Source organism: Sphaeroforma arctica (assembly GCF_001186125.1).
Source record: "Sphaeroforma arctica JP610 unplaced genomic scaffold supercont1.246, whole genome shotgun sequence".
In the NCBI taxonomy this organism is placed as follows: domain Eukaryota; class Ichthyosporea; order Ichthyophonida; genus Sphaeroforma; species Sphaeroforma arctica.
The window spans coordinates 60,575-68,472 of NW_014040312.1; positions in this window are offsets into that span (position 1 = coordinate 60,575).

Genomic DNA, 7,898 nt, shown 5'->3' on the forward strand with positions numbered 1-7,898 from the left:
TTTAATACTAAGACGAACTAATATATATAGTATATATAATAATATATAATAATATGTGTATATATATTATATATATATATATATAGTGTGTGTGTGTGTGTGTGTGTGTGTGTGTGTGTGTGTGTGTGTGTGTGTGTGTGAGTGTTATGTGTATATATACCAACATAGCTAACAATAAAAATCTGATCTGCAGTCATTTGTCAGCAAATAAAGCTCTGTTTCAGAACAAAAGGATAATTCTTTCAGCGCATGTACTGATAGTTCCTAGCGCTACGAGGTCAAGTAATAATATGACAGATTTGCACAGCTTGCTGAGTATACGCCAAGCTTTGCAATCAGATTCGTGTACATTTTGACTTTGTCAGCAATACAAAACAATTCCCCCTGATGCCACGTGACTCCGATCGGATAGAGAATACGCAAAGTCCTGATTTCCAACTATTGGATATGCGTGAGTCATGGTACCATATAATCCGCATAACCGCATGTGTATTCATATAGGTGAACACATAATCCTCAATTACAACTCAGCCATGTCATTGATAAGTACTTCATAGCACGTTATCACCAAAGCGACTTGAACATCTGATACAATATATTCTGGTGCAAACCACCGTACAAGCACGTTACACGGGCAACGCTCCTTGATAATTGTGAATTTAGTAAAAGAGAAGACTCTTATGTCAGTGGTATCAATGACTTGCCGATTACGGGTAGTAAACATGTTGATCTATGCCGTAGTACCTCTAAGCAACGCATATAGATGGACCTCATGCGAACAACATAACAAAACAACCAGAAAACCATGTACAGAGAAACAGATCACCAAGTTGATACACATATTAGATAAATGGACCACAACATCGACATGGTAAGCTTACCTGCCGGTCTATAGATTCGCCATTTTGTGACATAGTATTTTTGAAGTATGTGTAAGTGTGTTTCAGCTGGCACGTCAGCTTACAGAATACACGCCCAGAGAAAATTGAAACCTGGCCGGAAATTTTGCTCAGTGATCACAGATTTCACAGTCCATCGGCATCCATTGTAAATACGCAAAAATATATAATTGGGTAGAATATAAATAATTGGGCAGTCTCAAATTTAAAAATTCGGGAAAGGATATGTAGAAGATCTATTTTTTAAGAACAAAATTATGTCGTAAACTATGTAATATGTGATTTGTCGGAACTATATTGACCTTCTGGATATACGTGACCTAAATTTCAACCTACTTTTTTGTCCATTTTTAAAGTTTCATACAGTTCAGACGAGCAAATTTAGGACGATGGGTGCGAATCTCGAAAATGAAAACACTATTTACTGTTGGCAAATCTGATAATTTTTTTAATAAAATTCAACACTCACTGTAAAAAGCTCTATGATTATACACCCTTTTTTTTTTCAATATAAACTGGGGCTGTAGTTTATTTGAAACCCTTTTTGGAAATTACAATATTGGAAAAAAATTAGCAGTTGCCATGAAGTTCATCATGAAGACTCTTGTGCTGGACTACTGAGTTGCTGTCTTGAACTCGTGTGACCTAGTGACAGCCATTGGCGAAACCTCGTGGCAAACTTTTATTTTGCAATTACGCAGGGTACGTTTTGAACGTTCAAAGCAATCCCCAGGGGTTCCATTCTTGAAATACCTACAGTCTGTCCTCATATATGTAATTTGGGAAATCCGTTGACATTGAGTAATTTTGATTATTTGAGACAAAGAAATTAGAATATCTACTCTAAAAATGTATTTATTTATTTGCGCGCGTGTGTTTAAAACTCACTCTTTCTCTCTCGAGAGAGTGTGTGTGACTGTGTGTAAAACTATAAATACTTTTTTTTTAAATAGAATAACTGTCGGCCTACGTGAGGCGAGATATCAAACCCCTCCCCCCCCTGAAGAAAATCGATAAAATAAAAACAAACACAAAACGAAAATGAAACTCACGGGGCGGGGGTCCCCCGCGACTTCGAGTCCATGTGAGAGTTGAGAGTCTCTGAAAGAGTGAGAAATGGTTTTAATATATACACCCAACCAAATCGATTTATTTTGGCTTGTTTTCTATTCATACATTCCCACCTCCCACATTTTTAAAAAACAATCGGGAGCCAAGTCTCTAACAAACCTGAGTTGTTCATTATTGAATATGCTACATTTTTTATTTCGATGTATTTTATTTTCAAGCCGATGTACTTTATTTACTATATTTTTTTAAATAGAAAACAATTACGTCATTTTTTTTACATCCAATCGAAAATTATTTTTTCTCGCCCACAATGGGGATCGAAGGGTTCTCCCGCGCCCTCACGACAGGGCAGATGGATTCACGTCTCGGAGGTGACGGACGAGAGAGAGACAAAACTACATCGACTCGAAGATGCAGGGGTTATTCGACGCTGCCAGGAATTGGAGGCTTACCTGATTTACCTGGCATCCGTTATCCCCAAATCGAATAAAATCAGAGTACGCTTGATTCTGAGTCCAACAAAAGTCAATCAACACGCGGAGACACCATGTTTTTGAGTAGAAGGGTTAGAGAAACTATCGGAGGTAGCCCGACCGGGCTGGGTAACTGTGTCTGCAGAAATAAAAGAAGGATTTTATGAAAAGGGTGTGGTAGAGTCAAATAACTGGCAGTTCCGATACAACAAGGGGCGGCTGTGGTGTTTTTTGGTGCTGCCAAAAAGAGCGACATTCGACCAATACTGGTTCGACCGACTGATGAATACGTTGCGAAATTTGACAGGAACAAGTCAGTGATATAAATTATACTCTACGTGAACGATATACTGTTTGTAGGACTACGCAAGCATATAATGAAATACAAGCGATTCATAGACCGCCTATTGCATAGCTCTCTAAGTCTGCAACTGACCCCTGACAAAGAATATTGGATGTAGTAAATTAGAGTGTAAACTAAACCACCCAGCCTAGTACCAGGTTGAGGTTGGTTGGTTCAATTATTTATCTAATTTACTGCAAAATTGGAAAACGTAGCCGGTATCTCGATCTCAGTCCATACGATCCGCTCCTGAATAAACTTCTCTGAACCTTCTACGCTAGAATCACCACATTCCTTGCTGGGCAATAGTGCTATGCAAACACAGACTTTATGTTCACATTTAAAAAAAAATCGTTTATCGTGGTAACAAAAAATGCATAATTTATTGATTTTGTTGGCTTAGCTTGTAAAGAACGTTGTAACGTAATGAACAAAGTAGTCCTGTAAATTGAAAATGTGGCTTAAACCGAGAAACGCTCAGTAAGGAGTGTCACGTCTAAAGTTCACGAGAGTTCTAGGTAAGAAGCACTATCTGTAGTTGTAATGTAGAGTTTGTTGCTTGTGATATACTTTGTAATTAATTTTCAGATATTGTGAATCATCTGTTCAACCGGACAGAAAACAAACGTCGAAAAAGTTGTACTCAGCGGACCGCAACAGTGGCACCGTTAATGATTTGCCCTATGGCAGATTCCAATGACTGATGCGTCACCATCATCAACGTCATCTGTCCCGTATGTTTATTCATTTCCTTTGAAATATTGAATCGACACTGACAAGGGAAGTAATTGAAATTCTTCTTATCGTGTGATATCGTGTGCTGGAACGAATATTCGTTCACAGGAAAAAGGCAAGACGCACTACTAGATGTATTGTGAAACTTATACCGCAAAGGTAACAAGCGATTGATTTGCAAGAATATCAAAGGGAATCATATGTATATAAATTTATTAGGCATTATGAAGAAAAAAATGAGGAAAGTTTTTCTCTTGATGCCCTCACCTGATTTTGCCGGTATGTCATCGAATTGGCAAAGAACATTTTCAACATGTATTTCTCACAGATTAAGCTGATGCAAAGCTGACTCCATAGGTTATTTGATAATTTGCCCTGTCACCGCCCTGTCAAAAATAGCATTACGTTTATCACAGACGCTGATAACAATCCGACAAATATACATACAGAAACCTCGCCACTGAGTTATGTTGACACAGAAATCAGTGACAGTACTTTTTTCAGGCTGTATGTTAATGTAAGGGCCGTATTTATTTGAGTAACGTGAAGACTAAATTCACATTCACGGCCATAAAGCTTGTACTTGTTGACGAAAACATGTACGTTACTGGGAGACAGGCTCTTCTTCTACCAGTGCAGACAATGAATAGACAACCAGTCAAATGAGCACAACAGCCAGTAACATCGCCGACAGTGACTTTGCTTAAAGGTGTGTTTATATATTTGAGAATGATTGTCATTTTTTGTAAGATAAAACTTGGAAAAGTCTTCATTGATTTTCAATTACCCAATGCACTGCCAGGGGAATTAGAACATCGAACATATCAGGGCAAAATCCATGCTTTTTGAGGGGGGAAACGGGCTGGAAACCGAAATGTAGTCCTAGTAGCCAAACAAACTAAGAAGCTTTACAATGTCTAAAGTGATAATGACTAGTAAAAATACGTTGTATGGATCTACGTTGTTGAGAAAGATACTACTACCTTTTGAATTAGGTATTGGGAACGGTGAACATGTAGAAAGGAAGCAAAAGAAGATCATCAACGTAGATACCAATGTCACAATATGTACTGTTGTAATAAGCCGGGCCTCCACATTAGACTCTATGTTATAAACGTACTCTTAAGCAATACGTAAATTATAAACGTAATCTCAATAGTACGAGGAACTTAAGTTTCCTAAATGTACTCTTAATAGTACGAGGAACTTGATTTTCCTAAATGTACCCTTAATAGTACGAGGAACTTAAGTTTCCTAAAATAGCACGAAGAACCTAAGTTTCCTAAAATGGTTTTTAATGATATTATTAATTAATACCTTTTCCATTTTACATATCAGATATTTGGACGAGGCCATTAAAAGGCCTCAGTAAAACACCAAACATAAAGAGTTGGTCTAGTTCTATTAATAGAACTTTATTTACTTTCCAACTTTATTTATATCTGAATACTTCGGTAGCGAGATGGCTCAACCAAATATAGGTTTCTAGGGACTATTAACGTTACCTAGTTGATCCTCCGATCAGCCAACCAGATGTGCCAGTCTGATGAAGGCTAAGTCGGTAATTCTTGATAAGTGGCGAGTTATTGGTTAAGGCAATAACTAAGGACATCAAGAGTTTTTTTGTTTTTTTTCTAAAGATAGGATTTTATGAGTCTCTCAGATTCGCCCCAATTGAAACATACCATAGTTTCTAATAGAGCGACAACGAAACACTAAATAAAATCCATTCGGCGGAAACAGTACTGAGAGGATTATATATAGGCAATGTCTCAGCCTCACAATCCCTCAGAGTATTGCTGTTTTCACGAGGCATGCCTAACTTTACTAAAAGTCTCATTTTGTTTCTTTACTTTGATATTTACACGATACTTAGAATTTACTTACGCGTTTATTTATTATAAGGCATTAGTATCGCTATAATAGACCGAATATTACACATTTTAAAGTTAGCAAAGGTATTAATTACTTAGACTACTTAAGCGTAAAGGTAGATTAACTACCACAAATTTTTTCTTGTCCAAGCTAGTCCTTAAGAGACAAGCTAGTAGTCATAAGTTAAGATTATGACCAAGAAAGACAATACTCCTTCTAAAAAGCGTAGAGCTGAAAAGAAGAAGATGGAGAGAGAAGCCGTTAGCGCTGCCGCTGCTGATGCGTTCAACCGCACTGTAGCCGAAGTACTTGCCTCTGACAATAATGTTCAAAAGGACAATGCTTCAGATAAGGATGTAGCCACTCCGATTAAGGAGACTACTTCCACTGATAGAGCCCGACGGCCAACTATTGCCTCAACTTCAAAGCTTGCATTTACGAAGCCAAGAAGTGAGACAAGGGACACGTCTCAAGACGCCCCAACCCCTTCTTCTGACGAAACTCAGAAAGGAAAGTCCCCAATTATAGGGGACAAGGACAAATCTCAGAAGGAACCTATTATGGAACCAGAAGAGAAGGCAAGCTCATGTGGTAAACCCGAATCTACGTCCGAGACTACTAAGCCAACGCGCATAAGTAAGTTGATTACTGAAAACATTGATCTTAAGAATCAGTTAGCTACCATTATGAAAGACTTGACTGTCGAACATGTAGATCAATTATATAGATCAGGAAAACATACACAGCACTTACGCGAGCATGTTTCCCCGGGCATTACTCAAGCCCTACAGAGGTGGACAGACCGTCGACAGGCAATTACGCCCGAAGAACGTAAAGACTCAAGCGCTACACCTGAGGCATATGATCCAGATGTGCTCAGCGTAACTATACCTTACGAGGCACTACCGCCAGAAGTTCAGGCTAATTACTCGCCTGTGCTGACACCCGGCCGTGAGTCACCCGTCCTTGAGGTTATTATAGACCCAGAGGCAGGTAGAAATACTCCGCCACTTTTACCCAATTGAGATGACAATCGTCGGAATGTTATCCAGACGCATGAATCACCCAAGATTTTAATACCAACCACTATCCGAGGAACAGGGCACCGAAAGGCCTCGACCATGGACTTTACAAGGGGTAATAAACACCCCCCGTAAACGTGTTAACGAAGTCGAATTTAATCGCTTCGATCGCACAGCACTACATCAACCCGCAGAGGATTTTCACTCTGACGAGGTGACCGAACTTTTAAAATGGAAATCGCCCACGATGCGCATCATGCTGATGATGTAGCATATTTTGCGAATATGATAGCGATTAAGCGAAAGCGCATTGATCAGCTACTTCAGGCCCAGCGTGGACAAGATCACAGGGACAACCAGAAGTCAAGGGACAGATCAGTCGACTTAAGTCGAACTGGGATGCCAACAGTAAGCAGGTCGAGTTTATAAATAACCATGACCTCGACACGCTAACCCGTACGCTTAATGCGTTTACGATCATGCTGGAGACGAATGATATCGCTCCTCAGCAATGGATTTCTGCCTTAATGCAGACGTTTGACCCTACAGGTACAAATTTTTTGATCCCGCAGCGACACCAGCATGAGCTAGACACTTGTCGTGACTGGCCAGCTGTTTGTTGGTTGGTTACATCCTTGTTAAGTAAGGACATACGTAGCCCAGGACTGAGTTCAATTTTAACTGAACCAGCTGAGAACACGCCCATTCAGAGTTATATTCTGAAGCTAGATGCTGACCTGAAACGTCCAGATATTGGAATGGCAGACATGCATCCACCTGTACACACTTTCTTATTAAGTGTGACAAGTGTGAGAAGACCAATGGCTATTACACTAAGTCTTGTGACAAAAATCCCAACATTAAGTTGGAGTGAAGGTACTACCAGCTACAATCGTTACACAGACAGTACAACGACTCTTTAGATGAGCGTGTAATAATCCCTGTATACTGCAATGGAAATAAAATCCTTGCGTTGATTGATCCTGGTTCAAAAATTTCATGTATTAATGAAAGATATCGAAAGGAGAACACAAACAACTCACCTTATTTTAGCTTATGATAAAACTGCTAAGTGTGATACCATGGCCACAGATGTTAAAATCTCCCTGGCCGATGATAGGAATATCATTACCCAAGCTGTGATAGTTAAGATGTCACAGAAGTACGACATTATAGTCGGAATGAGCGATTTACTCACTCTAGGTATTACCGTAACTGGTCTACCAAATAACATAGATCCATTAAAGGATCAGTCAGACGATAGATGTCTGAACCCATATAAGCCTCCATCAGACACAGTCAAGGCATTAATACCTACCTTTGCGAACAAAATCATGGATCTGATTTTAGTTAATAAGAAGATAAAGATCACAGATTGGGCAAAATTCCGTTTTAACGACGGGTATGTCAGCCTTGACTTAACCAAGGTGGACTTTACATAGTTAAAGTGTCCCTCAAGGAACTATATATCCTGGAGACA